The 24,357-nt window shown below is 43.4% G+C and overlaps 1 protein-coding gene across 1 annotated transcript in view; it reads left to right on the top strand.

Annotated features, from left to right (window-relative positions):
* The window catches only part of RAB27B (RAB27B, member RAS oncogene family), a 124,125-nt gene that overhangs the window by 6,780 nt on the left and 92,988 nt on the right, over positions 1-24,357 (top strand). Inside the window, exon 2 of the mRNA XM_040421048.1 lies at positions 16,977-17,072. The gene's annotated coding sequence lies outside the window, so the exon portion shown is untranslated. The remainder of the gene's footprint in view (positions 1-16,976; positions 17,073-24,357) is intronic.

The raw sequence follows: 24,357 nt of genomic DNA, 5'->3' as shown, positions 1-24,357 counted from the left end.
CCGTGAGCTCATAATGTACCACTACTAGCAGACCCGTGTGCCGTCTGACTATTCGGAGGGTCATCCCTAAACATGAGCCAGGGTGTCCAAAGCTTCACATATTTATTGTGATTCCTGTCCTCCCAACTCGCCAGTTCCTCCATACGACAGATATGGTCCACCTTGTTCAGCCATGCCTCCACAGTGGGGGGTTCTGTACTCAACCAGTGCTGCGGGATGAGCAGCCTTGCCGCCTGGAGTAATTGGGTGGTTAAGCATCTTTTTGAGGGAGAGAAAGAGGGAGTCGGGAGCCACAGGAGCACAAGAGTAGGGGGCACCTCCACAACTACATGTGTTATCTTCTGAATAGTGGATAAGACACCTTCCCAGAATGGACGGATCCTAGGACAAGACCAGAAGATGTGAGACAGAGTACCTGTATCCTCCAGACACCTCCAGCATTTATCGTCCTGTCTTATACCCCTGATAAACATTTGCTTCGGAGTCATGTACCACTGGGTGAGGACTTTGTATGTGTGTTCCTGTATCCTGGTACACCTTGAGAAACCGTGGGAGTGCGCATGTATCCTCATAATGTCAGTCTCATTCAGTTCCACCTCAAGTTCAGCAGCCCAATGCCTCAGGTATTGCGGTGTTCCAGGGGAGCGGGGAGTAACCAAAGCCAAGTAACACAGAGAGATCAGTTTACGTGGGATGGACTCAAATGTTAAAAGTTTCTCAAACCAAGACTGTGTAGGTTTATGTCTATTACTCTCTATTAGTGGTCTGGAGACTGAGTTAAGTTCAATCAGTTCTAGAAAATTACACTTTTTTATAAGGTTGTGTAGTGGGTGTTGATCAGATAAGTCCCCCGAGGTCGCCCCCAGGAATTCCTCTGTTGTAAACTTGCGTAGTTTATGCCAGGTCGTTGCTATTTGTTTGGTATTCGGTCGTATAGTGAAAGGAAGAAGATCCGCTGGCATAGATGGAGAGGGGTTATTTAGGAGGTTAAGTTTGCCATTTAACTGTTGAATTACTGAGGCGGTTCCCCTAAGCAGAACTTGCGACCTAAGATTAGAAGTAGTAAGACCCCAGAGGCCCGCCCTCTGGACAGATGAAAGTTGGGCAAGTTCTAAGTCGCATCCCCAAGTCTGGTATTTAGTGGCATGTAGCTGAATCCATCTTTTTAAATGAATCGCCTGATAGTATAGGTATGCTTCTGGTAACCCAAACCCCCCCGTGCTCCTCCCCTGTATCAGCCTGCTATGGGCCAATCTAGCGGATTTCCCACCCCAAAGGAACGTTCTAAATAACCTCCTGACCTGGCAAAAGAAGGACATAGGGATAAAAACGGGCAACATTTGCATCACATACAGGAGCCTGGGCATGATGAAGGCCTTCAGAAGGTTCTTTCTACCCATCCAAGAGACATATGGGATTTTAAGCGAGTGAAGCTTCTTCTGTATATCATTTAAGAGGGGTTTAAAGTTCAAACTGAAAGTTTGGTCCAAATCTGCTGGTAATTTAATTCCTAAGTAGGAAAGATGAGAACCCTGCCAGATAAACGGGGTTGTGCCTTTTAAAGAGGAAATCATTTTGCTTGGCGCTGAGACGTTCATCGCTTCTGACTTTGTATAATTAACTTTAAAGTTAGAGATCCTCCCATATAATTCGAAAAGGGATAGAAGATGCGGAAAGGCCTCGACAGGGTTTGTGAGCATAACCAGTAGGTCATCCGCATAAGCGGCATTTATAAATTCTACAGAACTATCCCTAATTTTGAGACCCTTTATACCGGGGTGTTCTCTTATAGCTTGCAGTAATGTCTCCATTACCATGACGTACAGTGTAGGTGACAGAGGACAGCCTTGGCGAGTTCAGTTTGTAATCGGGAACGATTGGGATAATGTACCATTTACCCTTATACGTGCACTAGGTTCATGGTAGAGGGACATGATGGCAGTTTGGAATTGCTCTGGAATGCCAAGTTTATGTAGGGTTTTCCTCATGTAGCTCCAGCTTACCCTGTCAAAGGCCTTTTCCGCATCCACACCCAAAAGGACCAGTGAGGCCTTCTCTTTCTTAGCTAATTGCATTGCTGAGAGAACCCTACAGGAGTTTTGATTTCCCTCTCGTCCAGGCACAAACCCGGCTTGGTCCGGGTGAATTAGTTTCGGCAGATGGGTAGCAAGGCGGGAAGCCAGCAACTTTGCCCATACTTTAACGTCTACGTTGAGAAGCGATATCGGCCTATAACTGCCGCATTGGTTAGGATCTTTACCTGCTTTTGGGAGAATTGTGACCGTCGCTTCCAGGGATTGCCTATGGAGAACAGAACCATTTAATAGGGAATTACACCAAGTGGCCATACGAGGGGTTAGGACAGATGATAATTTTTTATAATACCCCACAGAAAACCCATCAGGTCCAGGGCATTTCCCCATTGGCATGGAGCTCAGAATATTTGATATTTCCTCTATTGTGACTGGGGCAAGGAGTTGTTCCTTATCTTTGGTCTCCAGTTTGGGCAGATTGAGGTTCCCCAAGAACTTGTCAGCAGCCTCTTCTATATTAGCTTCTGTGTCGTCATCTGGGCATTTGAGCCCATAAAGCTGACTATAGAACTTATGGAATTCTTTCGCAATATCTGAAGTTTTATGTAATAGCCTGCCATCTTTATCTTTAATTCCAGCTATATAGGAAGCATCTTTTTTCTGCTTAAGGAGCGAAGCCATAAGCCTCGTCCCTTTGTCTCCATGAGCATAAAAACGGAACTGGGCATATTGGTAGGATTTGACCTGGTGATAGTTAAGGTGATCTTATAATTTTTTCCTAGTTAGTGTTAGTTCTTGTTGGGCCTCTGTGGTTCTGGATTTTTTGTGCAGAGATTCTAAAGCTGAGATCTTCTCTAGTAATGTATGAAATGTTTTTTGTCTTTCCTTCTTTTTCCGACTACCCAGGGCAATCAGCTCCCCTCTGATGACCGCTTTATGCGTCTCCCAGACAGTCGTGACAGAGACGTCATCCGTGGTGTTCTCCCTAAAGAAGTGTTGTAATTTAGCTTCTATATCTCTCATTCCCTCTACGTCGTCCAGCAGAGTCTCATTTAATCTTCATTGTCGAGATTGCTGAGGTAATTCAGAGAACACCACGGATGTCGTGACAGGAGCATGATCTGATACTGTCATAGGATCAATGGTGGAGTTACTCACCAGTTCAGCGTGAGCGTCAGAGATGAAAATATAGTCTAGCCTGGAATAGACCTTGTGCGCAGCTGAGAAGAACGTGTAATCCAAGTCAGTGGGATGAGTCAGGCGCCAAGTGTCCAGTAAATGGGCCCCTGCTAGATGCTTATTAATCCTGCCAATAGCCGCTTGAGTCAACTGTGAGGAATGATCTGAAGCGTCTACTAGTGGGTTTAAGGCCACATTAAGATCCCCCCCTATTAAACAAATGCCTTCTGCAAAGGAAGTAAATTTAGTCAATGTAGTCTTCAACCATAGGCCCTGACCCCGGTTAGGACTGTATAGACTTGACAGTGTTACCAACACGGTCCCAATTTTACCTTTTACAAACATAAAGCGTCCCTCTGGGTCAGTCAAGGATGAGACAAGGGAGAAGGGAACCCTCCTGGATATGGCAATCCCCGCGCCCCTGGAAGCCTTGGCATGAGAGCTGATGAACCACTGATTAAAGTAGGACTGGGAGAGTTTAGGAACTTGGCCGAGCTTAAGGTGCAGCTCTTGGAAAAAACAGACATCCGTGCGTCTCTTCTTTAGAAGTCTGATCACCTGTGAGCGCTTTTGGGGGGTATTAAAACCCCGTACATTGAATGTAGTGCAGTTAACTGCAGCCATCAGTGTAATGATATACACATGTGCTTGCATATAATAACATACGTGAGCATGGACAGGAAAACAGGGGGAACAAACAGGGGAACGCCTTGTCCTGGACAAGGAACTTTGATCCCTTTAGCCAGAATTTTGTTAATAAAAGCAAAATATGTAATCCTGCAAGCAAAAGGGGGTCAAAGGAAATAAAAGAACTCCGTGGGAGCAGGCCGACATACTCAGTGTCAGACAGTACTGCTCCTGGCCACAAATCAGGGTTCCCCACCCCCACAAAGTGTGCTGAGATTAGTATGCTGAAAGAATCTGGCTATACATATCAGGGAATCACAGTATACTGTATGCACCTACTAACTGACAACCTGAGAGAATGCATTACTTATATAACCTCTATGGTAGTCGCCCATAACAACATTAAGTGAATGCAGCTTCCACCCTCCACATAGGGAGCAATGACTTCCCTCATCTTAAATGCGCTCCTATAACATATTGAACATTAACTGAGGAGCTTGCAATCTAACAGCCCACATACAACCTGTGGAGAATGTTCAAGTAATTCTTTGCTTTGCTCCTTTTCTTGATGGCACCTTCGACCATCTGGAACTATCAGGGAGTTCTGGGAGCGGGACGCCAGTGTCCGCTGAGGGCAGCCATGATGGGATATCTTGTGGCGTGGTGTTGAGCAGCTCCCACGCTGCCGGCAGATCACTGGGGGTCCGGATCGTGCACCTCTTTCCTTCCCTGGAAAATGTGAGGCCAAATGGAAAAAGCCACTTAAAGGGGATCTTTCTCTGGCGCAGAATCTCGGTGACAGGGCGCAAGATTCTTCTTTTATTCAGGGTTGAAGGCGCGAGATCCTGGAATAGCAGAATCTTGGCTCCATCATGCTTTAGATCTCCCTTCTCCCTGGCCGCTTTAAAAATCGCAGCGGTATCTACGTACCGCAAGAGACCGCAGACCACATCACGAGCGGGTTCTCCCTCCCTGGGTTTAGGCCGCAGAGAGCGATGGATGCGCTCAATTGTGACTGCAGATGCACCTTCAGGGCCCAGCAGGGATGTGAAAATGGCGGACGCTGCTGCAGGAAGCTCTTCATGTGACACTGCTTCTGGCAAGCCTCTGAAGCGCACATTTTTGCGCCTGCTTCTATTTTCCTGATCTTCAATCAGGGCATATGCATGATCCAGAGAAGACAGGTAAGCAGAGCTGTTATCTCCAATCACACGGGTGTAATTCAGGATGGCCCCCTGTGTATCTTCAAGCCTCTCCACTCTATGGCCGATGTGCTTAATGTCCTCCTTTATCTCAGTGAGCTCCTGCATCACCCCCGTATCACTGACAGGAGGGCCTGCTGCAAGAACCGCTTTGAAATAGGTTCAGCAGCTTCAGCAAGCGAAACCTGAGAGCTCTCAGTAGCCGGGCTGTCTGCTCTCTCAGCCTCCTCCATGCTGTCATCAGGGTCAGGAGGGGCCATCTTAGGTCTCTCTGTTACTGGAGCTGCAGGCCGCTTGTTAAAGTATTTCTCCATCTCAGAGGGACCCCGATCTTGCTTGAGGGGTTCAGGTCTTTCTTTGGGCAGGTATTTGCCGATTTTCCCCATATTTGTGCAGTTAAGAAGCGAAATAAACCACTTTGTGAGGCAAAGAAGAGGAGAGCTCTCCTCACATGCAGCCGATCAGGAAGCCGGTCAAGCTCCGCCCCCCCCTATAGTAGTTATATTCTTGTACATAGCAGGCCGTATTATAGTAGTTATATTCTTGTACATAGGAGCAGTATTATAGTAGTTATATTCTTGTATATAGGAAGCAGTATTATAGTAGTTATATTCTTGTACATAGGAGCAGTATTATAGTAGTTATAGTCTTGCACATAGGGGCAGTATTATAGTAGTTATATTCTTGTACATAGGAGGCAGTATTATAGTAGTTATATTCTTGTACATAGGAGCAGTATTATAGTAGTTATATTCTTGTACATAGGAGCAGTATTATAGCTGTTATATTCTTGTACATAGGAGGCAGTATTATAGTAGTTATATTCTTGTACATAGGAGCAGTATTATAGTAGTTATATTCTTGTATATAGGAGCAGTATTATAGTAGTTATATTCTTGTATATAGGAGCAGTATTATAGTAGTTATATTCTTGTACATAGGAGCAGTATTATAGTAGTTATATTCTTGTACATAGGAGCAGTATTATAGTAGTTATATTCTTGTACATAGCAGGCCGTATTATAGTAGTTATATTCTTGTACATAGGAGCAGTATTACAGTAGTTATATTCTTGTATATAGGAGGCAGTATTATAGTAGTTATATTCTTGTACATAGGAGGCAGTATTATAGTAGTTATATTCTTGTACATAGGAGGCAGTATTATAGTAATTATATTCTTGTACATAGTAGGCAGTATTATAGTAGTTATATTATTGTACATAGGAGCAGTATTATAGTAGTTATATTCTTGTACATAGGAGCAGTTTTATAGTAGTTATATTATTGTGCATAGGAGGCAGTATTATAGTAGTTATATTCTTGTACATAGGAGGCAGTATTATAGTAGTTATATTCTTGTACATAGGAGGCAGTATTATAGTAGTTATATTCTTGTACATAGGAGGCAGTATTATAGTAGTTATATTCTTGTACATAGGAGGCAGTATTATAGTAGTTATATTATTGTACATAGGAGCAGTATTATAGTAGTTATATTATTGTACATAGGAGCAGTATTATAGTAGTTATATTATTGTACATAGGAGCAGTATTATAGTAGTTATATTCTTGTACATAGGAGCAGTATTATAGTAGTATTATTCTTGTACATAGGATGCAGTATTATAGTAGTTATATTCTTGTACATAGGAGGCAGTATTATAGTAGTTATATTCTTGTACATAGGAGCAGTATTATAGTAGTTATATTCTTGTACATAGGAGGCAGTATTATAGTAGTTATATTCTTGTACATAGGAGGCAGTATTATAGTAGTTATATTCTTGTACATAGGATCAGTATTATAGTAGTTATATTCTTGTACATAGGAGCAGTATTATAGTAGTTATATTCTTGTACATAGGATCAGTATTATAGTAGTTATATTCTTGTACATAGGAGCAGTATTATAGTAGTTATATTCTTGTGCATAGGGGGACAATGTTGTAGTATTGTATTGAATAAGAAGACTGATGATGTACTATTTCTTGTCAGTTCTGGTTGTTATGGACATCTAAGAGATGAAAAACAAGAACACCTTTCCTGTGTTCTCACTATAAGTTTTGGTGATAGAAGACATCTAAAAACGCCATGATTAAGCTCACCTGTAACTATAATCTGTAAGTAGAAAATTAGAGGCCTCTTGGCTACATAAGAAGTTTGTTGAGTAGTTTGTTCAGAAGTTTGTTGATTTGCAGGTTTGCAGATCTGTAACTTATCTGAAGCATCTTTACTAATTGTTGATGAAATATCTGGCAAGAGGTTTATACTCCCACTAGGGGTGGGCGATATAGATGATATGCGATATAAACAATGTAAATTTGGCCAACGATAGAGATTTCGTTTATAATGCCATATTGCGCTAGAACATGGCATGCGCCGCTCTCGGCGCGCACCATATTCTCCTGAGCCGGCACAGTGGAGAAGCAGGGAGTCCCTCCCTCCCCACTGTGTGCGGCTGCCGCTGACCACCAATGAGAACAGAGTAGGAGGAGGAGGGGAGGGACTGTGGCCACTCAGCCACCAATGAGAACAGAGGAGGCGGAGGGGAGGGGCTATGGCCACTCTGCCACCATTTAATGCTGTGATCCACCGCAATTAACCCCTCAGGTCCTGAGGGGTTAATTGCAGCGGATCACAGCGCCCAGTAATAGAGGCCAGGTATGGGATATGGCCGGCACATGCAGGCTACGTTTGTATTCAGGCATATTAACTATATTTATTGGTGGCGCAGTGGCCACAGCCCCTCCCTTCTACTCCCCCTCTTCTAAATATTATATTAAATCATTGGTGGCAGTGGCAGCTTCTGATCGGAGCCCCAGCAGTGTAATCGCGGGGCTCCGATCGGTTACCATGGCAGCGCCATGGCTGCCATAGTCGGCTCCCTGCTGCTGTGTGCACTATGCACAGGGCAGCAGGGAGAGTGTGAAGTCCTATTTACCCTAATAGAGCTCTATTAGGGTGAATAGGACAAGGGTTCTAGCCCCTAAAGAGGCTAATAGCTATTAAATAAAAAGTGAAAAATAAATTTAAAAAACGTTTAACTCCCCCCCCCCCCCGAAATATAGAATATATAGCGATATATATCGCTTAAAATTATATCGCAATATAGATTTTAGGCCATATCGCCCACCCCTACTTTTTCAGAAATGGGTCTGTGTGGACCGAAGTAATAAGGCCTCAGAGATTAGTGAAGTTCTCAAAAGATTAACATTGATTTTCCCTTCTGTGTGACACATGTAGTATTTATCTGTTTACTGTCACTTGCATAGTTCATCTTTTGAAGATTTTCTGTAATTACTAGAAAAGTATTTCTGCTAAGAAAGTGCCGGCTTGATGTTTTCTTTGAAGTTGTTGGAGATGACCTGTGACTTTCTGGGATGTAAAAGTGACAACATCCTATGCTTTAGTTGAATATTACAAGCTCCACTTACTGAATTAATCCTACTGTAGACCAGACCAGCAGTTAAAGTATATAGTGTTCCCTAGGGCAGATAGGTCTGTAGATTATAAAGGCTGTAGCTGACTCCCACCAGGCCATATAGATGACAACTGACTTTATTGATGGCTACAGTCAACATTACAAGGGTTGTCCAGCTTTAGGAAACTCATTCCCTGTATGGGCATTCTAATTTAATAGGGTGGTTCTCCTTATCAGGATCCTCCTCTCTTGGCTGGTGGTTACAAAGTGTGATTAGAAATATTGTCTCTTGCTCTGGAGGACCTGTCCTGCATTGCTTTGACCATAATGGTCCATTTGTATACGGTGGTTTGTCCATTGTGACACCAAAATACATTAGACCAGTGACCCGGTCTACCATCGTGGCCCTCGTGGTGTATTCTGTGCACAGTCAATTCTGACTCCATGGTATATTCTTGGTTAATACCGTACATCTATTTTCTGGCCATTTTTCCCGCTTGTAACTGCCTTTTTGCAACCATTTTTGGATCAGTTTTTAACGACCATTAAAAAACGGATGAATTTTTTTTAAAATCCCAATCCTGGCAGTGCCTTTAGTAGTTTAAACCCCAAAGTGCCCCCCAGTATAATGACCTTGTTTTATAAAATGCCCCCTTTAGCCCCCGACCCATGCCAGTGCAGACAAAAAAAAACAACTCTTCCACTTGCATGCTCATGGACACCTTCTCCTCACTGGATGCTGTAGGACCTGCTCTCCCAGTGTGATTATGTGACACGATGCTGGGAGCTCAGGTCCAATGAAGAGTGAAGTTTAAGGAGCGAGTGTCCTCACGCATTAAAGTTGATAAGATTAGTATTTTGCTTTTTCATTTTAACCCCTAAAAGCCACTTCTCCCCTTTTTTTTTTAAAGGCAGTTAGACAGGTACACTCCTGTCTATACGGCCCTTAAAAATAGGCTCATTGATTTCAATAGGGTCAATCTGGCCGTAAAAATGGCCAAAAATAGGACATGTCCCATTTTTTGACGTGTCGTGTGAAATAGGTCTTAGGGTATTTTTTGTGCAAAAAATAAATACTTCAATCCAATTTTAAGGGAAAATTTGATTCGCCGCGAAGCTGAATTTCCTCATGCTTTCTGGTAACAAATCAATTTTCCCTGGAATTGGGCCAAATTCCAACTCATATTGAGGTGTTTTTCCCGCAATTTTCATATTGATGTCCTATTCTTAGGATAGGGGATCAATGTGACATCGTCAGGAATCTGACATCCGGCACCCCTGATGATTAGCTGTATGAATTGGCCGTGACACTCAGTGACAGCTTAGGCCATGTGACGTCACGTCTACATCCTTTTGGAACAGACATTGGGGACTTTATGTCGATCCAAAGAATATTCCTTGAAATCAGGCGATCGACATTCTTTATTGTAAAGGATAATATACCGAGGCACTTAGGGCCAGACTTGTGTCTTAAATGCTGTGCTAGCTTGTAGATAAATTGTTGAAGAGGAATTGATCGCCATGTTGTAAATTGCTTTGTTCTCCTCACGTGACTTGTGCAACGTTCATGTTTAATACAAGCAGAATCCCATTATAAAGAAAGAGAGAGATTTTTATGTGAATTTTAAGGTGTAAGTTAATGGGGGTTTATTGATCCACACTCATCTGTTCACAACATAATATATTTCTCTGCATCCGTTATTCCCAGTGATACAAGACAGAAAATTGCATCCAAGATGGATATGAAAGTATCTGGGAAGCAGATGTTGGTTGAAGGAACCCATACCTCTGCCTCCAAAGCCATATCTATCAAATGTCATAGGACATCTCCATTTGTGTAAGATTCACAAAGACAGAGGAGGAATTTATCACAAGGGTAATATTAGAAGTCAGATTTCCTTTAGCTTGTGTTAGAGTACAGCGTTGAATTGTGATTGTACATTTTGTGGATCTTTAAACCGAATGCTACTCTGGTTTTCCTATGCCACCCTTGTACTTAAGTGAGTTTGCCACTTTTTAAAAAGTCTCAGTGATAAATGAGGAGTGAAACGCATTATCATAGCTAGCCACGTCCACTTTAGCACCCAGTTTTCAAAACTGAAGTGAGTTGCGTAAAAGTGGTGTAAGGGACACAAAAAAACACAACTGCCTCCTATATACAAGAATCTAACTTCTGTAATACTGCCTCCTATATACAAGAATGTAAGTACTATAATACTGCCTCCTATGTACAAGAATATAACTACTAGAATACTGCTCCTATGTACAAGAATATAACTACTATAATACTGCCTCCTATGTACAAGAATATAACTACTATAATACTGCTCCTATGTACAAGAATATAACTACTATAATACTGCCTCCTATGTACAAGAATGTAAGTACTATAATACTGCCTCCTATGTACAAGAAAATAACTACTATAATACTGCTCCTATGTACAAGAATATAACTACTATAATACTGCTCCTATGTACAAGAATATAACTACTATAATACTGCCTCCTATGTACAAGAATATAACTACTATAATACTGCTCCTATGTACAAGAATATAACTACTATAATACTGCTTCTATGTACCTATGTACAAGAATATAACTACTATAATACTGCTCCTATGTACAAGTATATAAACTACTATAATACTGCCTCCTATGTACAAGTATATAACTACTATAATACTGCTCCTATGTACAAGAATATAACTACTAAAATACTGCTCCTATGTACGCCCCACACCGTGGAACCAAGTTGAGATTCTGCTAAACAAGATTTGTTCCGCCTCTATTCTATTGGATCCAAAATTGGTTCTACTCTGGTGCCCTAATGTATCGCTCACCCCAGCCAAATCAGATCTGCCCACCATACTCATTACAGCTGCCCGCTTACTGATTCCTCTATTCTGGAGACAGACCCTCCCTCCCTACATTCCTGGTTGGATGGAAAAGGTAGACCAGTTGTCTAGGTTTGAAGAGCTGGCCCACTGGGAGTCATACTCTCGCACGAAATACCTTAAGACATGGCTTCCCTGGAAGAACTTTAGGAACCCTTGCAACTAGAGCAGATTCCCCCCCCCCCCAACTCCTTTTTCCCCACCCCATTTTCAACCAACTTTTTGTATTTTCTCTTTTGTTGTATATGTTGCTGGATGCCTGCCTGGCCAGAGGCGATATGACTACTTGATACCCTATTGTACAACATGTTTTATATGTTTGATACGAACCGTCATCTAATATGCTCAAATAAGTGTGTCCTGTATAATTTTTCTTATGGCTTTATGTAACATGATCAATAAAAAGAGATTTGGTTAAGAATGTAACTACTGTAATACTGCCTCATATATACAAGACTATAACTACTATAATAGTGCCTCCTATATACAAGACTATAACTACTATAATAGTGCCTCCTATATACAAGACTATAATTACTATAATACTGCCTCCTATATACAAGACTATAACTACTATAATAGTGCCTCCTATATACAAGACTATAATTACTATAATACTGCCTCCTATATACAAGACTAGAATTACTATAATACTGGTCCTATGTACCGTACAAGAATATAACTACTATAATACTGCATTCTATGTACAAGAATATATGTGTCGTACTATAATACTACCTCCTATGTACAAGAATATGTGTCGTACTATAATACTACCTCCTATGTACAAGAATATAACTACTATAATACTGGTCCTATGTACAAGAATATAACTACTATACTATAATACTGCCTCCTATGTACAAGAATATAACTACTATAATACTGCTCCTGCGTACAAGAATATGACTACTATAATACTGCCTCCTATGTACAAGAATATAACTACTATAATACTGCCTCCTATGTACAAGAATATAACTACTATAATACTGCCTCCTATGTACAAGACTATAACTACTATAATACTGGTCCTATGTACCGTACAAGAACATACAGTCAGGTCCATAAATATTGGGACATGGACACAATTCTAACATTTTTGGCTCTATACACCACCACAATGGATTTGAAATGAAACAAACAAGACGTGCTTTAACTGCAGACTGTCAGCTTTAATTTGAGGGTATTTACATCCAAATCAGGTGAACGGCGTAGGAATTGCAACAGTTTGCATATGTGCCTCCCACTTGTTAAGGCACCAAAAGTAATGGGACAATTGGCTTCTCAGCTGTTCCATGGCCAGGTGTGTGTTATTCCCTTATTATCCCAATTACAATGAGCATATAAAAGGTCCAGAGTTCATTTCAAGTGTGCTAATTGCATTTGGAATCTGTTGCTGTCAACTCTCAAGATGAGATCCAAAGAGCTGTCACTATCAGTGAAGCAAGCCATCATTAGGCTGAAAAAACAAAACAAACCCATCAGAGAGATAGCAAAAACATTAGGCGCGGCCAAAACAACTGTTTGGAACATTCTTAAAAAGAATATAACTACTATAATACTGCCTCCTATGTACCAGAATATAACTACTATAATACTGCTCTTATGTACAAGAATATAACTACTATAATACTGCCTCCTATGTACCAGAATATAACTACTATAATACTGCTCCTATGTACAAGAATATAACTACTAGAATACTGCCTCCTATGTACAAGAATATAACTACTATAATACTGCTCTTATGTATAGGAATATAACTACTATAATACTGTCTCCTATATACAAGACTATAACTACTATAATACTGCTCCTATGTACAAGAATATATCTGCTATAATACTGTCCTAGGTAATATATAATGAGGTTTAACTTTTCTTCCTCGTCGCCTGGCCTGAATCCCCAGCATTGCTCTAGTTCTGTAGACTGGGTCACGCTGAGTCTTGTTGGACTGTTTTCATGTATATATAGAGGACTATTTCTGGGCCCATTTTGTCATGCAGTTTCAGAGCCTGGGCTGTGTACACACGCTGCTCCTGTATACAGTATATTTGCTCATTATGATCGCGCTGCTGTCTGCACTCCAGAAAGATAAGTTCAGGTATTATAATGGAACATATGGCTCAGCAAGTCATCATCCATTTCTTTGGAAGGAAATAATTTCACTAAAGGGTAGGGGAGAATCTTGTCCTCAGCTTTGTTCTTCTTGTCTTTTGTCTGTTGGTTTCATTCTATGATTTTATTTTATTCTTTGAACATTATTTCTGGCCCATTTTTGTAGTTCTCCAGGTTTTAATGAGTATACATATCAATATTTAAAGAAAGCCTGCCATCTCTCCTCTACCCTTGAAGGCTAGCACACTCGTACCTTGGTTTCCATGGAGAGCAAATGGACATTTAAGGGCCCCTGCTGTCCACATAGAGGAAGCAGGCTGGAGTCCATGACCCACTTCAGACTTGGCCTAGTTCCAGGTTTTAGTCGTTGTCTTCCTATTCATCATATGGGAGGAAAATCACACAAGCTTGGTGAACCGTTTATAATAGATAATAAAGGTTAAAGGGGTTCTCCACTTCTCAGCATCCCTTCTTGTTAAAAGTGTCCCTTGACAAGAAGGTGATCATACAAGGTCTTCTGCTCAGACCCTCAGCGATCAGATGCAACCTGTGTGAAAACCTGGCAGTAAGTGTTCACTTTCCCTGGAGCACCACCAACAGGGGAAATGAAGCATTACACTGTGTCCATTCATATGAATGATCTGGCTGTGTAATGCAAGTCAGGACTGGTCCTCCAGAGCAAGAGATGCTTTTTGTATCAATCCTCTGCTCTGACCAAGAGAAGAGATGAGGATCCTGAACAGAGGACAATTTCATTCAGAATTCTCTATTACTGTGTACAAAAGTGGGTTTTCTAAACCGGGCAATCCCTTAAGTGTGTGAAAAATGCGAAAATAAATTGTCTTCTTTAGCAGAGCTTGAAATGACAGTTCTCTTCTGAAAAGAACTTCAGTGTCCACCTCCAGGGTAACACATCCTATCCTTGTGCTTGGGTAGAGTTATCATAGGGACACTGGGCCTTTGGGCATCTAGGATTATCTCCTTAACTGAAAGAAGTCTACAATATGACTGCAGCTTGTAAATATACCCTTATGAGTATGCCCCTCTCTAGTTCTTTGCTCTTTAAAGGGGGTTTCCACCCTTTAGATATTGACCACCTAACCTAGGTCATCAATATTGGGTGTCAAACCCCCGCCAATCAACTCTTTTCGGCAGCCACCGGCGCTGGAAATAGAACAGTAGACAGAGAAGGAAGCGTAAGAATAGGTCATCTGTATCTAAAGGGTGGAACACTCTTTTAACCAATATTAGATCGGTGGGGGTCCCAGTCTTAGGACCCCCATTGGAAATAGCCAAGCGCTGTACTTGGGGAAGTCACACAGAAATGAAAGGATTGGCAGTGCACATGCACAACCTGATGCTCTGTTCATTTTGGTTTGATCGGTGGTAACACCCACACCAATCGCGACAACCAACATATTCGGCAACGCTGTACAATCAGTGGTTCAAGTACAAACAGAGTAATAAATAACATGGCAGCAAATGGGTCAACATTCAAAACAAGAGGAATGCGGGCCCTGCTTTGAATGAGGACCCTGGGGTGTGGCGACGGTCAGAAGAGTAATTGTAAAGGGGGGGGGGGGTGGCGTGAATGGACAAGGGTTTGATCGGGGGATGAGAGAGGCTAAGCTAAAAATGTGTTTTTAGGGAGAGCCTAAAACTATATATGTTGTGAATTAACCTAATTGTTTGGGGTAGAGCATTCCAGAGAACTGGTCCAGCTCGAGAGAAATCTTGGAGACGGGAGTGAGAGGTTTGGATTATGGTGGATGTCATCTTAAGTCATTAGCTGAACGGAGGGCATGGGTAGGTTGGTAGACAGAAATGAGTGAGGAGATGTGCGGCACTGGGGGGTGTGGCACTGTGGAGAGCTTTGTGGGTGAAAATAAGGACTTTAAATTGAATCCTGTACTGCATGGGCAACCAGTGCAATGACTGGCACATGGCAGAGGCATTGGAGTAGCAGTTAGATGAGCTTGGCTGCTGCGTTCAGGATAGATTGGAGAGGAGAGAGTCTTATGAGGGGAGGACAATTAGTACTGAGTTACAGTAATCAAGATGGGAATGGATTGGGGCAAAAATTAGAGTTTTTGTTGTTTCCACATTCAGAAGAGGCGGATTTTAGAGATGTTTTTGAGATGCAGGCGGCATGAGCGGGCGAGAGATTGAATATAGGGGGTAATGGAAGATCAGTGTCAAACATAACACCAAGACAACGGGCCTGCTGCCTAGGCGTGATGATAGTGCCACACATTGAGATGGAGATATCCGGTTTAGGTAGGTTTAGTAGATGGAGAGAACACAAGAAGTTCAGTTTTTGAAAGATTCACTTTCAGATAGAGAGGACATGATGTTAGAGACAGTGGACAGACAGTCACTGGTGTTCTGTAGTAGGGCATGGGTGAGGTCACGGGAAGAAGCATATAGTTGGGTGTCATCGGCATAGAGATAGTACTGGAGAACAAATCTGCTGATAGTCTTTCCAATAGGGGCTGACTGTTTCCCTTTTAACCGTAAACTTGTAAATTGTTGAGTTCCCCTTTAAAAAAAAATCCAATCATACAGAATTAAATTTCCAGCATTCAGTCTGTGGAGTGGATAATCTTAGCAGTGTTTTTTTAATATGATTTTACTCGTATCTTCTGTAACACATTTATCCTCACATGTGTCTCACTGACCTATCCATCTGCTTTATTCTCCGCACCTCTGCTGTATACCATATGCGCTGTGAATACGTGCACATATACTTTATATGCTGCTAATACAGATTCATTTTACTGGAAAAATTTGGTAATTTTTCCTCCACGGGGGTTTTAGGTTGTTTACCATTCTCTTCCTGTGTAGATTTTCTAATTTGGTTTGTTTTAACAATTAGTGGAAAACTACAGATTAGATCTTGGGGTCGTTACATAGATCATAAAACCAGAATTATGGGGCTACGTGTTCAAAAGGCAGCAGCATTCAGCTTTCGTAGACCCTTAAGTGGGGCTAGAAAAATCGTATCTCACTGTGGAGGACCTGTCCTTTCCAGCATTGAGGTGAATATATATAATACTTCATTTCTCCTGTGCAGGCGCTGCAGGAAAATTGAACGCTAATTGCCTGGTTTTCTTGCAGATTACATCTGATCAATGGATTTCCAGCAGCAGGGCACAACATAATCCGTTCATCTTTTAAGGGACGCTTCTAAAAGGGAGGAATTGTCCAAAAAAGGCAAACCCTTTAGAAATTGGCTGAAGATGACTCGTGTTTTCATGTTAATTTCCCTTACATTGCATAATGATTTTACTTTTTAATATGTAGATTCTATTAGTAGCATTGTTCCTTTAATTTTCATCTGTAAATCTGAAGAAAATTGGATAATGCAGCAATTGGGTTGCCTTCTAGAGTGTTCTGTACTCTTACAAATGGGTTTCATATACATATATATTTTTTGTACTATAATATGAATTACTTTTCAGCATGTTTCATAAAATGTGTGATTTATTTTCAGGTTCAGCAAACTGGACAGGGAAGAGACAACAACAGACGGGACCTTGTCTGAGGGATGAGGAGGAGTTGGCAGTAGATCTACTGAAACGTTATAAAGGTGAGTAGATCTTCATCAAAATGTCCAGTAATATAGGGATGGTCGTGAAATCAACATGCAAATCATGCACACAAACGTATTTTCTTTTCGTGTCCTTTCTGGGGTTTTTTTGCGGACCGTATATGGAACGATTTATTTCAATGGGTCCGTAAAAAAAACGGAAGTTACTCCATGTGCATTTCGTTTCCGTATGTCCGTATTTCCGTTCCGCAAAAAATAGAACCTGTCCTATTATCTTCCGCATTACGGACAAGGATAGTACTGTTCTATTAGGGGCCAACTGTTCCGTTCCGCAAAATACAGAATTCACACAGACGTCATCCGTATTTTTTCCGGATACTGTACATACGGTCGTGTGCAAGAGGCCTTATACAGGATTGTAGCTTTATGAGGTGTAGTAGTAGTGGTGGCACCTGGGACTTGAGGACTGAGGAGGTCCAAAGGTCCATCTGCCCTATAAACAGAGGCCAGTACTGTAAATGTTGTATTGTAGTTGAGGGCCATGTTAAAGATTTTTTTATTTGGTTTCAGGAGCTTCAAGTTTACTCATCAGGTGTAAAATTAAGTAAGTGGCAAAGAACAGTAAATACCAGGGTGTCAGGTTAATGGAGTCCATGATATGTAGAAGTTCCTCTTCCTCATCAACCACGTGCTGTGTGCAGGGAAGCTACTGCCAGGACTCATAAAGTCCTGCTCCCCTGTCCATTCATAGAGGGAGCTTGTGAGTCCCGCTTGCCCCACCTATTCATAGAAAAAGCCTGTGGGTCCTGCTTCCCCTGCGGCCTATTCATAGAGAAACCTGTGAGTCTTTCTTTTGGAGAGGTGAGCTTTTGAGATCTATTCACATTGTGCTGTCCTGCATTGTGGCTGTTGTTGTGATGCTGTGCCTGTGGGTTGGTGTGGCTCAGTGCCATGGGGGTGTTAGGTTGCTGGGTCTCTCCACCTGCAGGTTCTGTGGCAGCGGTGGTCATCGTGTGGCGTTGTGCCAAAGTAGAGTAGGGACCAGCTTATATGATGCCACCACGACATGGTAAGTGGGCCTATGCATTTTATTCAAAACATATACTAAGTGTTTCAATGGAGATATTTATAAATTATGCAGAGAAACAATCCCTGATAGAGAAAGCCAATTAGTCCTGCTTCCCCCACCCATTCATACAGAAAGCCTTTGAGTCCTACTTCCCTCGCCCATTAATAGAGAAACCTGTGGGTCCAGTTTTTCTGATAGACAAAACATGCGAGTCCTGCTTCACTCACCGACTTTCTCTAAGTGGATAGGGGAAACAGGACTCGCATGCTTTGAGGGAAGCTGGAGTTATAGGCTTTCTCTATGAGTGGACAGGGGAAGCAGGACTCACTGGCTTTGTGAGTGAGGGTAGCAGGACTTAAGGCTTTTTCTGAATGGGCAGGGGAAGCAGGACTCACGGGCTTTCTTAGATTTTTTTGGAGAAGAAGGACTCACTGGCTTTCTGTATGACTGTGCAGGGGAAGCAGGACTCACTGGCTTTCTGTATGACTGTGCAGGGGAAGCAGGACTCACAGGCTTTCTTTGAGTTTTTTGGAGAAGAAGGACTCACTGGCTTTCTGTATGAATGTTTGGGAGAAGCAGGACTCACTGGCTTTCTGAATGACTGTGCAGGGGAAGCAGGACTCACAGGCTTTCCCTAGTAGCCCAAATTTATGTATAGGACACATGTACTGCATTTGCGCACATGAGACTGAGAATTAAAACCAGTCTTGTCACCCTGTTACAGTTATAATATTACCATTACCAGGGTCAGCGTTTGGTTGGTTCCTGCTCTATGCAGTACATTCAGTGAATGCCCACGGGCTCCATTACTATGTAGTGCCCAGTCCTATAACCATATAGTGCCCAAATAACAATAACACTCAATAAACTTTTCATATGTCTGGGCACCAAGAGTGGGATTGGAGGTGCAAGCATAAGGACCATTGATATTTCAGTAACAGGTGATGTACCCTTTAGATCTGCCCTGAACATAAATTATGCCATAATTTACAAATTTCTATGTGCTACATCCATGACTACTGAGCTTAAGCCTAAAGATAAATGGGCACAAAATGCTTAGTTCCCTATCAATATGCTTGCAAGGGTTAAAAAGAAACATGGTTGCTAGAGGTTGTGTGTGGTATTGCAGCTTGGCTCTATTGAAGTAACTGGGTCTGAGCTGTAATACCACTCACTGCCAGTGGACAGGCGTGGCGCTGTTTTTAAAAGAAAGCAGCCATGTCCAGCTTTTTTTTCTTGTGCTGCATACTTTACTGCTGCGTCTCCAGAGATCTAAAGCCGTGAGGCAGAAATGTAATTAATTATGGCAACATACCCACACATCTCTAATTGTCCTTGCTCTGCAGTGTGTGGAGACCTCTAGGTATCTGCAGAGCTTTCATGTTTCCTGTCAATGTAGAACAATGAGCAGAAAAAGTGAATTATTTCACATGGGACCTTTTATAGAGCGCTGTGAAGTCTGTCCAGCCAAGCTCGGGCGTCGGGATCATTTGCATCCTTCAGCTTCTGGGGCTGTATGTCTACATTAATCTGAACTGCAAAGCCGCAGGGAGATAAGAGGAACGCCTTGTATCCCGTCTGAAAAATTCATATCTTTTTGTATTGTAAAATTTCTTTGATTTGATCAATCACAATTTACTTGTTCAGCTCCAATTTGGCATAACTAGACGCTCCAGGGTCTCAAATTTTGTGAGAAAGTCTCCACTTGCCTTTTCTAATACTGAGGTCTTCTTAGGTGGTAAAGATGCTTTTGGGTACCAGGACCCAGGAGCGACTGCTATCCCGTTCTGCAATCTGCATCCCCTATTCTATGGCTATACTGATGATGGTCACAGTAATCCAAAATTAAGTTTAATCCATGAACATTTTATAAATATATCACGTACTGTTGGCCTATTTGGAATACCCATCAGCATAACTATCTATACAATAAATAAACTAGCTAATGATTTGGAGTGAAGTGTAAAAAATGTAGTATTTATAAAAAAAATTTAAATATTAATTAATGTGCCCCAAAATAGTTCTGAAAAAAATTTGACTAATACATAGTAACATTGTTTATGAGGCCGAAAAAAGACATCTGTCCATCCAGTTCGGCATGTTATCCTGCAAGTTGATCTAGAGCAGCGGTTCTCAACCTAGGGGTCGCGACCCCTTTGGTGGTCGATCGGCCCTTTCCGGGGGGTCGCCTGAGGCTTCCTATTAGGGCTGCACGATTGTAGCATTACATTACCCTACTTCGTGAGATTTCCCTACCTCCTGACTTCCCGTCGCACTGCTAATGACGTGAGGAGGCGTTCCTGAGTTTTGACGATCTGCGCATGCGCAAACCGACAGTTTATGGAAAATCTCAGCGGAGTTCAGCTTCACACCGGGACACTGCGCATGCGCCGGCCGGAGTTAGCCGCGCTTGCGCACTGGGCCGTAATATTTCCCTACTAAGGCTCTCCTGTGCATGCGCAGTGTCCCGGTGTAAAGCTGAACTCCGCTGAGATTTTCCATAAACTGTCGGTTTGCGCATGCGCAGATCGTCAAAACTCAGGAATGCCTCCTCACGTCATTAGCAGTGCGACAGGAAGTCAGGAGGTAGGGAAATATCACGAGGTAGGGTAGTATAACGCTACAAATAGGAGAGAGATTGTTTCACACAGGAGTAACATACTTTACACGCAAAGACAGTTATGTGCGCAGTTTAGGACACATGAGGGGACACATAGGGCCATGAGGGGGACCAGCATAAGATGCTATATGTCTTATGCTGGCCCCCCTCATGGCCCTATGTGTCATAGCACACATCCCCTATAACAGCGTACTCCACAGATCCACCCCATAAGTGTCATCCACAGGTCCCCCATAAGTGTCCTCCACAGATCCCCCATAACACTGTCCTCCACAGATCCCCCATAACAGCGTCCTCCACAGATCCCCCATAACAGCGTCTTCCACAGATCCCCCATATAACAGCGTCCTCCACAGATCCCCCATATAACAGCGTCCTCCACAGATCCCCCACAACACAGCACCCTCCACAGATCCCCCACAACACAGCGCCCTCCACAGATCCCCCACAACACAGCGCCCTCCACAGATCCCCCACAACACAGCGCCCTCCACAGATCCCCCACAACACAGCGCCATCCACAGATCCCCCACAACACAGCGCCATCCACAGATCCCCCACAACACAGCGCCATCCACAGATCCCCCACAACACAGCGCCATCCACAGATCCCCCACAACACAGCGCCATCCACAGATCCCCCACAACACAGCGCCATCCACAGATCCCCCACAACACAGCGCCATCCACAGATCCCCCAGAACACAGCGCCATCCACAGATCCCCCACAACACAGCGCCATCCACAGATCCCCCACAACACAGCGCCATCCACAGATCCCCCACAACACAGCGCCATCCACAGATCCCCCACAACACAGCGCCATCCACAGATCCCCCACAACACAGCGCCATCCACAGATCCCCCACAACACAGCGCCATCCACAGATCCCCCACAACACAGCGCCATCCACAGATCCCCCACAACACAGCGCCATCCACAGATCCCCCACAACACAGCGCCATCCACAGATCCCCCACAACACAGCGCCATCCACAGATCCCACACAACACAGCGCCATCCACAGATCCCCCACAACACAGCGCCATCCACAGATCCCCCACAACACAGCGCCATCCACAGATCCCCCACAACACAGCGCCATCCACAGATCCCCCACAACACAGCGCCATCCACAGATCCCCCACAACACAGCGCCATCCACAGATCCCCCACAACACAGCGCCATCCACAGATCCCCCACAACACAGCGCCATCCACAGATCCCCCACAACACAGCGCCATCCACAGATCCCCCACAACACAGCGCCATCCACAGATCCCCCACAACACAGCGCCATCCACAGATCCCCCACAACACAGCGCCATCCACAGATCCCCCATAACTATGTCATACCCAGCCGCGCCAGCGGCTCATATGGGAAAATGTAATGGTTGGGGGTCACCACAACATGAGGAACTGTATTAAGGGGTCACGGCTTTAGAAAGGTTGAGAACCACTGATCTAGAGGAAGGCAAAAAAAAAAACCTGTGAGGTAGAAGCCAATTTTCCTCACTTAAGCGGAAAAAAATTCCTTCCCGACTCCAATCAGGCAATCAGAATAACTCCCTGGATCAACGACCCCTCTCTAGTAGCTATAGCCTGTAATATTATTAAGCTCCAGAAATACGTCCAGGCCCCTCTTGAATTCCTTTATTGTACTCACCATCACCACCTCCTCAGGCAGAGAGCTCCATAGTCTCACTGCTCTTACCATAAAGAATCCTCTTCTATGTTTGTGTACAAACCTTCTTTCCTCCAGACGCAGAGGATGTCCCCTCGTCACAGTTACAGTCCTGGGGATAAATAGATGATGGGAGAGATCTCTGTACTGCCCCCTGATATATTTATACATAGTAATTAGATCTCCCCTCAGTCGTCTTTTTTCTAAAGTGAATAACCCTAATGTTGATAATCTTTCAGGGTACTGTAGTCCACTCATTCCAGTTATTACTTTAGTTGTCCTCCTCTGAACCCTCTCCAGCTCTGCTATGTCTGCCTTGTTCACACGAGACCAGAACTGTACACAGTACTCCATGTGTGGTCTGACCAGTGATTAGTAAAGTGGTAGGACTATGTTCTCATCACGGGCAGTTTCTAGGGAATTTTACCAACAGGGCGAACATTAAAAAAGTAATTGCAGCTTAGCTCACTTCTGTAGAATAGAACGGAGCTGTGTGAGGGCTCGATTTCTGTGTGACGCCTTGTGGTTTTCATTTTGGGGTACATAGCGCTTTTTTTAAATGCTTTTTATTCCCTTTTTTTGGTGGCAAATAAACAAAAAGCAGCAATTCTGGCTCTTTTTGTAAGCCATTAACTGTGGCAGTTGGCCAGGCTAAAAACGCAGCAGCATGCATTTTTTGTCTGGAGGAACACCGACATTCAGGCCAGAACTTGTTGAGTGTATAAGCCCCCGGCTTGCACTGGCTAGCATTAGGCTACCTGCATACAATGTGGGTAGCATTCGGTTTTTCTCCATGGATTCTTGTGTGGAAAAACTGCAGCTTACAGTATACGTGCCCCAGCCGTTTGTGCGCCGCTTCACGAATGAAAGGTGTGGTGCAGAACGGAGGCACGGAACCCCACAGAAGCACTATGGATCAGTGCTTCCGTGTGGCTTCTCATCGTGCTTCCGCACCACAAAAAAAAAATTCTATTTTGTATAGGCCTGCCTTACTGTATTTCTAAGGCTACGTCTACATGACGACATTTGTCGCACTAATGTCGCGCAACAATTTTTATAATGGCAGTCTATGGTGTCGCACTGCAACATGCAACATACTGCGACGCAACAGTTGCAGAAAATCCATTCGAGATGGATTTTTCTGTGACTGTAGCGTCGCAGTATGTTGCATGTTGCAGTGCGACACCATAGACTGCCATTATAAAAATTGTCGCGCGACATTAGTGCAACAAAATGTTGCAGTGTAGTTGTGCCCTATCTGTCGCGCGACAAATGTCATCGTGTAGACGTAGCCTAGCTTAATTCTTCTTTTTTAAAGGGAGTGTGTCACCTCCATGTGGCCATATACAGCGCTTACATTGCCCAATAGCACACCTATACATGAATGTTATGGTACCTTTGTCTTTAAATTTGCAGAAGCTGGAAAAACTAACTTTGATTGATATGCAAATGAGCCCTCGCAAGGGCCCAGGGGCGGCGTTCACTGTGTTGGTGCCCAGGCTGCCCTGCCTTTTTTCATTGTTCCCGCGCATGCACACTGCGATGCCCATTGTTGGCACGGCATCGCTTCAACTACTGCGCACGCTCCGACGAACGGCACAAAACCAGCGGCAATGTGGCGTTTTCTGGCACATGCGCAGTAGTTTAAATGATGCAATGGGCATCGCAGTGCGCATGCTTTGGCCCGGAGGCAGTGCGCAGGCGCGGGATCTCGGCCGGACCTTAGAATGAAGCAAGGGAATAGGAGGGCGGGCATATGCAGAGGCTGGGGCGGGGGAACAATGAAAAAAGGGCACCAACACAGTGAACGCCGCCCCTGGGCACTTGCGAGTGCTCATTTGCATATCAATCAAAGTACGTTTTTCCAGCTTCTGCAAGTGTAAAGACAAAGGTACCATTACATTCATGTATAGGTGTGCTATAGGGCAATGTAAGCACTGTATATGGCC

Source organism: Bufo bufo, chromosome 2 (assembly GCF_905171765.1).
Source record: "Bufo bufo chromosome 2, aBufBuf1.1, whole genome shotgun sequence".
In the NCBI taxonomy this organism is placed as follows: Eukaryota; Metazoa; Chordata; class Amphibia; order Anura; family Bufonidae; genus Bufo; species Bufo bufo.
Note: the sequence above shows the minus strand (reverse complement) of the source record. Positions and strands in the feature narration are given on the sequence as shown.